Here is a 12,081-nt window from a genome sequence, read left to right on the forward strand (position 1 = left end):
TTAGAGAATGATAAATCCATTTGGATTCTTGATTCTGGGTCTACAAACCATGTAAGTTGTTCATTGCAATTGCTTGAGAATTGGAATTATTTGAAATCTGGAGAGTTGAAACTTAAAGTTGGTAATGGCGAAATGGTTTCGGTTAGAGCTAGAGGAAAAGCCAAACTCAAGTTTCAAAACAAAATTTTGGAATTAGACAATGTCTTATACATTCAAAATTTCAGTAGAAACTTGGTTTCTGTTTCATGCTTACAATTGGAACAATACAAATTAGATTTTTCGGATTCTGGTTCTACCATTTCTCGAAATGACATTCAGATTTGTGTTGCATCCATGGAACAGGGGCGTAATGTTCTTAGACCAGAAACACCATTTGCTCTACATAACGAACTTTTTAAAGTAGCTAAACCTAGAAACCACAAAAAGCAAAAGATCGTTGATGATAATGAAACATGTCTATGGCATTTACGTTTAGGTCATATAGGCTTTGATAGACTCAATAGGCTAACCAAAGACGGTCCATTGAAAAATGTCGTCTTAGGTGAATTGCCATTATGCGAGTCCTAACTAGAAGGAAAGATGACCAAACGTTCTTTCTCTGCAAAGGGAGAGCGTGCCAAACAACCCCTAGGGTTAGTGCATTCCGATGTCTGCGGACCTTTGAATGTCAAAGCCCGAGGTGGTTATGAGTACTTTGTCACTTTCATTGACGATTACTCTAGATATGGACATATTTACCTTATGCATAAGAAATCTGAAACATTTTCAAAGTTTCAAGAATTTCATGCTTTGGCCCAAAACCAATTAGGTAAATCATTAAAGATCTTGCGAACTGATAGGGGTGGAGAATATATGGATATGCAGTTCAAAGATCATTTAATTGAACTTGGAATTGAATCCCAATTAACCTCCCCTAGCACTCCACAACAAAATGGAGTTGCAGAAAGACGGAATCACACGCTTTTGGAAATGGTTAGGTCTATGCTTAGTTTTTCAACTCTACCTACGTCCTTCTGGGGATATTCAATTCAGATGGCAACCGAAATTTTAAATGTTGTTCCATCTAAATCAATCCCTGAGACACCTTTAGAACTTTGGAATGGTTGTACACCTAGTTTACGCCATTACAGAATCTGGGGGTGCCCTGCTCATGTCTTAAGAAAGAAAGACGGCAAACTTGAGTCACGAACTGAAGTTTGCATGTTTGTCGGTAATTCAAAAGAGACTAGGGGTGGACTATTTTATAGTCGCAAGGATGATAAAGTGTTTGTTTCTACAAATGCCACTTTCCTTGAAGATGACTATATTAAGAATTTCAAATCACAAAGTAAAGTAGTGTTGGAGGAAATGCTTTCAGATATAAGTCCTTCCAATGTTCCGTTCTCTTCCACACGTGAAGAGGACAATCCCACTCCCTCAGTTGAACAAACTGAGAAATCTACTACTAAAGTTTCTGTTCAGAAGACAACCGTACCTCGTCGTAGTGGGAGGGTTTCAACAAAACCTGCTCGTTATGGCTTGGATGGTTTCAACCCTATAAATGCCAAAACTATTTATTTAATAATTAAAATAATTTTCAAATAAAAGTTTCATTTATAATATTTATTAATTAGACTCCAAAAAGTCTCTTAATTAATAAATTAACCCTAAAATACCAATTCTTCACAATTAAGCCATAACATAGTGAAAATTCATAAACTAGACATAGTCTAATTTTAGAATTAAAATTGATTAATTAAAATCAATTAACTGAGTCTTACAAGCAGTTTGTCTCAGCTAGTATGGGACCATGGGCCTATATCACCGAGCTTCCAATAAGCAGATCTAGAATTTACCAAGTAAATTCACTAACTTATTAATTCCTCGTTGAACCACTATAGAACTTGGAATTGTACTCACAATTACATAGAAGCCTCTATATTTTCCACGATATAGATACACTATTAATTATCCATTATTATAATCCCAATAATCAATGATCCTCTATATATGATTTACATGCTTAGGGACAAAATTACCGTTACACCCTTTCAATGTATTTTATCCTTAAAACACTTAGCCACCTATAAATGATATTTTAGTGAACTAATATAATCACTAGAATGAGCGCTCTATCATTTATTTATATTTATCCAAGCTCAAAGGAAATCATCGTTTCACTTCTATGTCCATATAGAAGCTATAGATTCCATATCTATGATTAGCGCTCCCACTCAATTGTACTACCGTGTTCCCAAAATGTACGTATCACCTGGACCAAAAAGTAGGCTTAACTAACAAATCAAAGAACACAAATAATACTCTTGCAATCGAACCTAACCATCTCTAGATTGAGATGATTTGATCTAGGATCAACTAGGTGATATTGAATTGAACAGATATTACGGTAAAATTATCATATCTAGTTCAAGTTCAATATCGTTCCCTTCCGATGCATACTCCATACATCCAACCCAAGCTTACTTTAACCAATGCCCTGGAAAGGACATAGCACTTATCCAAGGTGCAAGTAAACTACGTTGTAGATTATCATATCAGTTAAACCCTGTGTACTGATAAATCTAGGAATACATTTAATCACACAATCTTGATTACTTTCCACTGTGTTGACAACACAATAAATAAGAATATCAGTGTGATAAGGGTTTGGATGAATTTATTAATCAAATAAGTAAATAGATGATCACATGAACCAAATAACACATTAAACAAGTAATGAAATTAAATATGTTTCTTTATTGATTTGAATAGAAAAGATTACATTGAAGTAGAGTTTTATTTAGGGCACAAAGCCCAACACCATGGCCGACCAGCCTTTATGCATCGCGTACTCCTTAGCATGCCAACTTGAAAGTTCTTTTGAAGAAGAAGAAGTCAAAAGAACAATTTTTAACTGTGAAGGAAGTAAAGTGCCGGGGCCAGACGATTTTAGCTTGGCAGTTTTCCAAAACAACTGGGAAACTATCAAGGATGATTTGATGGAGGTGTTTCCGGCCTTTGAGAAAGAGGGGAGAATTGAAGGTAGTGTTGGGTTTTGTGCCCTAAATAAAACTTATTTCAATATAATCAGATTTACTTATTAATAAAGATCAGAAATAACATTTTATGTTGCATGGTTCACATGATTTATTTCATGATTATATGTATATAATGTATGAATTCTTTTTTAAGTGCTGAACATATGAGTTTGTTAAAGATTATAGTGTTGTCAGCACAGTGGAATATAATCTTAATTATATGTTCAAAAGTTTATTCCCTGATTTCTCAGAACACTGGATTTAGACTGACATGGTATAATCAGCGATAGGTATTCTTACACCTTGGAAAAAGTGTTATGTCCTTTCCAAGACATTAACAAAGTTTACCAGTATCGGATGTATGGAGTATACATCGGAAGGGACCGATATTGAAATTTGATTAGATATATTAAAACCTACCGTAATATCTATTCAATTCAATATCACATGTTGATCCTAGATCAAATGATCTTAATCCTGATATGGTTAGGTTCAATCTCAAGAGTGTTATCTGTGTTCTTTGATTTGTTAGTTAAGCCTACTTTTGGGTCAGGGTGATACGTACATTTTGGGAACACGGTAGTGCAATTGAGTGGGAGCGCTAACATAAATATGGAATCTATAGCTTCTATCTGGCGAATAGAAAGTAAAGGATGATTTCCTTCGAGCTTAACCAAACAAAAATAAATGGTGGAGATCTCATTTCACTTAGCTGAAATATCATTTATACATGGTTAAGTGTTTTAAGGATAAAATACATTGTAGGGTGTTACGGTAATTTAATCCGTTTACAGTGTAAATCATCTATATAGAGGATCATTGATCACATTAGGGTTATAACAATGGATAACTAATGACGTGTCTATATCATGGAACATATAGAGCGTTCTATATGACTGAGAGTGCAATTCCAAGTTCTAAGTGTGGATTCAATGAGGAATTAATAAGTTAGGGAATTTACTTGGTAAATTCGGTTCGACTTATTGGAAGCTCGGTTATATAGACCCATGGTCCCCATACTACTTGAGACCATACTGCTTGTAAGACTCAGTTAATTGATTTTAATTAATTAATTAAAATTCTAAAAGTTAGACTATGTCTACTTTAGGGGTGTACATCAAACCGCTTAAACCGCTCAAACCGCCCGCACCGCACCACACCGCAAAAAAAATGCGGTTTGAAATTCTTCGCGGTGCGGTTGCGGTTTGAATTTTTCCCAAACCGCGCGGTGCGGTGCGGTTTGCAGTTTTGAATTATTAAATCGCGATTCAAACCGCACCGCATCTTTTAAAATTTAATTTTTTATATTTATTTAATTAAGCCCATACATATGAGCCCAACCCAAGCCCATAAATCTTAGGGCAAAATTCATAACTCTTCACAAACCCTCTCTTCTTAGCAACAAACCCAAGCCCATACATTGAAATTTGGAGTTGGAAGTTTGTGTTTGTTTTATTTTTAATCTATTGCTCAAGTATGTTAGTTGTACATTTATATTATTGTTGGAATTTAATTAGTTTCAAGTTTGTTATTTTAATTTAGGTGTGTTGTTAAAACTTTAAAAAGATTATTGACTTATTGTTGTTGTTATAACTTTTATTAGTCTCAAGTTTGTTGTATTTTCTTAAGTGTTTTGGAATAATTATATTAATGATAGTTTAATTATTTTATGATGATTTCAAAAAAAAAATTATAATAGTTCAAACCGCAGAAACCGCACCACACCGCATTATTTTTTCCGGTGCGGTTTTTACGGGTTTTTAGTATCGCGGTGCGGGTGCAGTTTAGAAAATTAGAAAAACCACATGTGCGGGTTGGTTTGAAAAAATGGTTAAAAACCGCACCACCCGCACCGCGAACACCCCTAGTCTACTTTATGAATTTTCACTAAGCAAGGGCGAAATTGTAAAGAAAAGAGATTTTAGGTTTATTTATTGATTAAGAGACTTTATATGTCTAAATTAATAAATATATTAAATGGCAATATTATTTAATAATTATTTTCAAGTTATTAAAAAATTAGAATTGGCATTTAAAAGGTTAAATTAGAAAATTGGCATTTTTGAGAAAATGGGAATGGAAAATAACAAAATGGGAAAGTTGCAAAGTGAGGCCCAATCCCTTTGTATGGTCGGCCACTATGCATGAGAATTGTCATTTGTAGTTTCCATTATGCATGAGAATTGTCATTTTTAGTTTCCATTATTTTAATGCCATACAATTCTAACATAAACCTAAAGGGTTTTCTATAAATAGAAAGTGTTGGCTTCAGGAAACACACACACAACATTGAACATCAGTTTCCTTCAGAAAAGGCCACACGCCACCTTCTCTCTTTTCTTCTCTCTAAATTTTCGAAATTCCTTGAGTGATGAGTAGTGCCCACACACATCAAGTGGTATCTCAATCATAGTATGTAAGACTATGGAAATTCTGCATCAAAGAAGGAGAAAAGAAGATCCAAATCCAGATCTTGATTATGCTCTGCTACAGAAAGGAATCAAGGGCTAGAGATCTGAATGGAAGGAGTCATATTATTCCGCTGCACCCACTGTAAGGTTTTCTTAACTTTATATGTGTTTATTTTCATTGTTTTAGAATTCACATTAGGATGTTAATCAAACATACTTGTTAGTAAATCTAGATCCTGGTAAAATAATTCCAACAACTGACACCAGAGCCATGGTAATGATTTACTTTCATGTAATATGAATTAAAATGATGATTTATAAGTTTTTGTATTGATTTGGATGGTTTCATGTTTGTTTATGTGTTAGTTGATGAATGTATATGTTGTACAGTACCTTTTTCCATGAAAAATACTTTTTCGATTTTTGAAAATATTTTATTTGGATTCCTTGTAAAAAATTAAGCAATTTTCGTTTTTACGGAACTGGATTTCGATAAAAATTGAGAAAGTTATGAATTTTGGAAAATCGGGATTTCGGGTATGCATGGGTGCTCAATCGCACGCATCAGGCTTCGGACAACGAAGCCCTCCGCGCGCCTGAGCCTCGCCCGTGTCACCCCTGCCAGTGCCCATGATTCCTGCACAAGCACCCTGCAAACGCCGAGAAACCTCGGCTGGGTGCATCACCTCCGCGCGAGTAACAGGCTGCTAGCAGCCTCTCCTGGGCTGCAGATGCAGCTTACTGGGCAGCCAAACCCAAAATTGCGATTTTTGGGATTTTTTTCCCAAAAATCCAATTTTTTCATGGGATTGTTTCCCAAATTTCATTTTTCCTTTTTTAAATATTTCTAAATTGAAATATTTCCAATTTTAAAATATTTTCAATTTGGAATTTTTCCAATTTTAAATATTTCTATTTTGGAATGTTTCCAATTTTAAATATTTCCTATTATGGTCAGATTTAAAATTTTATTAACTTCTTTAATATTTATTTATTATTTAATTATAAGATTAGATATTTTGATATTTTACATATTTTAAATTTAAAGATAACTTTGTCTTTTTATTTAAAATAGTATATTAAAATTATCTTATATGACAAATTAAATAATTAATAAATTTGAAATTAACATAGATATTTTTATAGATATACTTACCATAATATTTTCAAATTCAGAATTTGTTATTTTGTTAAATATTTAATTATTTATAAATTATAAGTTTAAAAATGATATTTTTCTATATATATCATTTTTTTTTATTGGAAATTTATAAATCATATCTTAAATATGTAAATAACATAGATATTTTGTAGAGATTTGAATATTGCTTAATTTGAGATATTTTGACATATAATTATGGTAATTATTATTTTATTCCTAAAATAATAATTATCTAACCAAATCTATTTTAAAATTGGTTTATTTTATTAAATTATAAGATCTGAAAGTGATATTGAAGATTCTTTCCTTTCAAATCATTGATCTTATTAGATATTTAATTTAATTTGATTCAAATAAACCTAGATATTTTAAAATTAGTTTCCTTTATTTGGTTAGTTTAAGAATAATAATTTAATTATATCAATATCTTATTTTCACATCTGTTACATGGACAATGTTTGTTTATTTATATTGTTTATTCAAAAAAAAATTTTAACAAACCTATTATTTATCTGATCTAAATTGCTATGATTAACTTGTTGACAGATCCAATGATCTGATTTTAATCATAGTCTAATTGTCGATAGATCTTATAAATAATTTGTAACAGGTAATTTTTGTACTTCTTTCATCTGTGTAAACCTAGTAACATGATAGGGCCCATCCAAATCATTTGACCTGTGTGAGCCTATATGTTTGCTATTTGACTTAGATGCATATAGGAAGCCCATTTAAGTTTTACTAAGTAAATGAACTATGTTGCTAAAATAAATTTTGACATAAGTAAATTTATTTAGGCCCAATTAAATTTGGGCTTATTCAATGAATAACAATTATTTATTTAAAGGTTAATTCCTCTCTTTTGGGCCTTGTGTGAGAGTTGGGAGCCAATAGAAGTGGGTACGACATACTGAACCCAGCTCCCCCTCACATGAACTACCCCAATTGTGAAGGCCCATTTGCCTTATTTAAATAATTGTATTAGGTTAATTATATTAGTCTAACCTAATTAAAATTGAATTAGCAACATAATTAACTTTTAAAATATATGAATTTTTTTTTCATTTTAATATTTTAAAGTTAATTTTAGAAAAACACTTAGTTAATGATATATATTCTAGATAGTTATTTCTAGTACTAATTATTATTTCTAATATTAAATAGGAAAATATCATTGATTGTGAAATTAATTGTTTCATAATTAATTTTGGTACAATCTAAGTTTAGTATATTTTCATAGTATTAAACTATAATTAATAATTAAGTTCCCTCTATACTTAATTATTTATTTTTTGAATTTAATACATTTAATTAAATTAAAAATTCAATATCTAAGTTGATTTTCATCATGATACTTAAATATTGTTATTTTCATGTTATTTAATTAAAGTGGAAAATTATTTTAAGTTTGGAATCTTCATTCAGAATAACTTAAGTTTGAATAATTTTCAAAATATATTTTATTTTATTTTATTAATCATTTCCCAAAATTTCGAAATTACATTTCTTTAATGTAGAAATTTCGAATTTTATTTGAAAAATAGATTAAAGTTGAAAATTATTTATTTAATTTTGGACCAACTTAAATCAATAATTTTTTCATTTAATGATTAATTAAAATAAATGAACTAAAATATATAATAATTAGAAATTGAATTAATTAGTCAATGAATAGTTATTATCTGTTTTCTTTGAAGTATTTTTCTAGTGTATTTAATTAATAGAAAATTAATATTTAAGTTGATTTTTTAATCATGATACTTAAATATTTGAAATTTTTCTTAGATATTTAATTAAATAGGAAAATTATATTTTTGTTGAAATTTAATTTTTATTAATTTTGGGCCAACATAAAATTAGAGTAATTTTCCAGGATTTATTTTTATTTTATTTTAAAAGCATTTTCGAAAGTAGTATTCTTATACACTTCATTTTTCGAAATGCAATATATATTTATAGAAAATTAAATTTGAGTTGTAAATTAATTTAAATTAATTTTGAAACAACTTAAGTTGAAGAATTTTCTAAATATTTATGGAAATTATTACTAAGATGGAAATAATTCACGTTATTTTCATATCCATCTAAGTATAATTTATAAATATTACATTAAAATTTATATTTAGAATTTTTCATTCTAAATTGGAAATTTTAATTAAATATATATTTAAAATAAATATTAGAAGAAAATACAACCTTCATTAAATAATGAGCTTTATTATTAGGATATTCGATCTCCATTGTTGGTGTTACATAGCTATTATTTTAGTGAGTAATTCTCCCTAATGGAGGAACGTTCATTAGCAAGTTAGCACCGTTTAATCTCGAAAGATAAGTAATCTTGTAAGTTTTTTATATAGTATTGATCACCCTAATGGTGGCGACTGTATAAGACTTGCAAGAATATGAAACAATGGTGGAAGCTCATAAGATAGAATAGCCTTGACTCTCGCCTAAACGGGACAACGCGGATTCACATCTTGGTCGAATAAAAGGTTGCTAGAATGTTTGACATTTTAGATGAGCTGACAACTCTATTCAATGAATGTTAGCTTTGACTCTCGCCTAAACGGGACATTGATATCAGTTTGTTGAAAACCTTGGAAATTATTTAGGATTGTATGTTTTAGTATTTTCACTTGTCATTCCTACTTGCTATGTGCTTCATAATATCTGAATTGTGTATGAATTTGTATTGAACCATGTTATTTTCTGTTATTAAATTGTAGTTTAATTTCGAATCTTCATTGTTGGTCTAACTTAGTTTGTTTTTCTAATGAGATAAATCCCTAATGGATTTTCACCATTAGACTAACATAATAGTGTTAGATCTCGAAAGATAAATATTGTATATGCAACATCTAGCTGTTCATCAATTGATGACACCTTAGACTAGTATTTTACAATATGAAATAAGAAGATTATATAAATAAGATTACTTTGACTCTCGCTAATCGGAGCATCGTTGGATTCTTATTTAAAACGAAATTATCCTAATTCCTCTTAGCTTATTCATTTCGAATCAGCTTAATAACATATCATTGGATGAATGGTCTATAAATCATATAAAGTCATTCCATATTTTCTCTTAAGAAATTAAATGACGCATATGATTATATTCCCAAAATTCTATCCCAAAATGATATAAATCCTCAATCTTAGAAATCTTCTACTTGTATGGGCAAATCATAGAGTTAGATTAGTAGTGGTGGTCCAAGAAAGAATTACTAATTATACAGTTACACTTTCACAAGTGTTTCATAACCATTTTCTTTCAATGGATTTAAACTGTATGAGTTTACTATTCTGTGACCAGAATCCACTTGCACTATTCTAAGAACTCTTTGTTGTAACTAAACTTAAGTCATCAAAAGATACAACCACATATTTTATAAATCTATGGCATTTGTATCTTGCTCATAGTGGTTTTGACAAGATCATTCTCTGCAAAGAGTTAATATGCCTATATCCACTGAAAGTAAGTTCATCTCATTCGCAGATGGATGTACATTCAGGGGTGGATATGAGTTTTCGTTGTATTCTTAAAACGATCACTCTAGATTTTACCTTATGCAAAAGAAATTTGAAATGTTTGAAAAATTTCATGAATTTCTAGCAATGGTGAAGGTAAGTGGTTAAAGATCTTGCGAACTGATAGGGGTGGAGAAAAAGTTAGTAGATATGTAGTTCAAAGATCATTAATTTGATTTTGAATTATATCCAAACTTACCTCCCCAGAAATTCGAGTTGCATATTGATGATTAGTTACTAGTCGTTGCTTAAATCCTTCTATGGTAATATAATTTCAGAATGATGCAATGATTGTATACTTAATATAAATCATTACTAGATTCATGGATGACCTAATCGAAGTCTTAAGAAAAGCTAGAACTGTTAACCCTGGTTTGCATGTTTGTTAGCTATTCTAAGTGATTAGAGGTGGAGCATCCCATAGTCATTAGATAAGAAAGTGTTTTGTTTAAACATCCCACTGCCTCTGTTGTCTTAACACAACCGAAGAGGTCAATACCATTTAGTTTTCTTAGACATAATTCACAGTACCTTGTCATAGTGGGAGAGTTTCAAGGAACTTTACCTTCTTATGACTTGGAAGACACTAGTGATTAAAATCCATTGTGAGTTTAAACAAGTAATGGATTGTCAAGATAAGAAACTAAGAAGAAAGCCAATAGAACTATGGTTTGATCCATTCACATGGAGTAACCTAAAGTTTTCTATTACAAGGACATGAAAGGAAATTTTCGTTAATAAGTCTATTCAATGGACTCAACAAAACTTCCTGCCCCTAGTATTATAGGTTTGAGTTTATCTAAACCTATGGCTTGTGGTATACCTGGTAATTACTTACTCTAATACAAGCATAAGATGCTGAAGCATTTTCTTTCCAATGGCAATCTATAGAAGCTTCACAACTTCTTAGATATAGATTTTATTTATCTAAGGAAAAGTCTCAACTATTCTAGAGAAGATAAAGCCATGAATGAATTTCTTAAATTAACAGTATGAGGTCTCAGATATGCTTTAGTATGCCTTAGACTAGACACCTGCTGTTGAGTGGGAGTAATGAGTAAGTATCAGATTAATCCAGGAGAGGAACATTGGAAGACAATCAAGTAAATTTTAAGATTAAGAAGAGGAACTATATGTTAGTCTATAAGGGTGGTTTTAAAACTCTTAGACTACACCACATCAGATTTCGAGACTTGCCTGTGTGCTAGAAAGTCTGCTGATGAGATGGTGATTACTTTGGGGGTGGAGTAGTGATTTTGGAGAAGTGTAAAAACTTATCTGAAATCTCTTAGTCTACCAGAAAGAGATTGAATGTTAAAGTTGCAGGAAAGGTACTTATTCAGTCTAAGGAAAGTTCTATACATTTGTGGCACTGTTCCAACTTGCCTTAACTACTAGGGTTACTTCCTGAATAACCAAGAAGTAGTTGCCAAAACTATAGAATCCAGTATCCCAAGAGAGTAGACATATAGAGAGGAATTTCACATTATCAAGGATTTTGTGATTAAGGAATAGTAATGGTGGAGAAGAGGTTGTGTTTAATTCAACCTGTCAGATCCTATTACGAGGAGTTTACTACTATTACACTTGATTGGTATATCAAGGTGTTAATGATTACTTGAAATGCACATTTTGTTTTATATTAGTGCAAGTGGGAGTTTGTTGGGTTTTGTGCCCTAAATAAAACTCATTTCAATATAATCATATTTACTTATTAATAAAGATCAGAAATAACATTTATGTTGCATGGTTAACATGATTTATTTCATGATTATATGTATATAATGTATGAATTCTTTTTTAAGTGCAGAACATATGAGTTTGTTAAAGATTATAGTGTTGTCAGCACAGTGGAATATAATCTTAATTATATGTTCAAAAGTTTATTCCCTGATTTCTCAGAACACTGGATTTAGACTGACATGGTATAATCAGCGATAGGTATTCTTACACCTTGGAA

Source organism: Cannabis sativa, chromosome 2 (genome assembly GCF_029168945.1).
Source record: "Cannabis sativa cultivar Pink pepper isolate KNU-18-1 chromosome 2, ASM2916894v1, whole genome shotgun sequence".
Lineage (NCBI taxonomy): Eukaryota > Viridiplantae > Streptophyta > Magnoliopsida > Rosales > Cannabaceae > Cannabis > Cannabis sativa.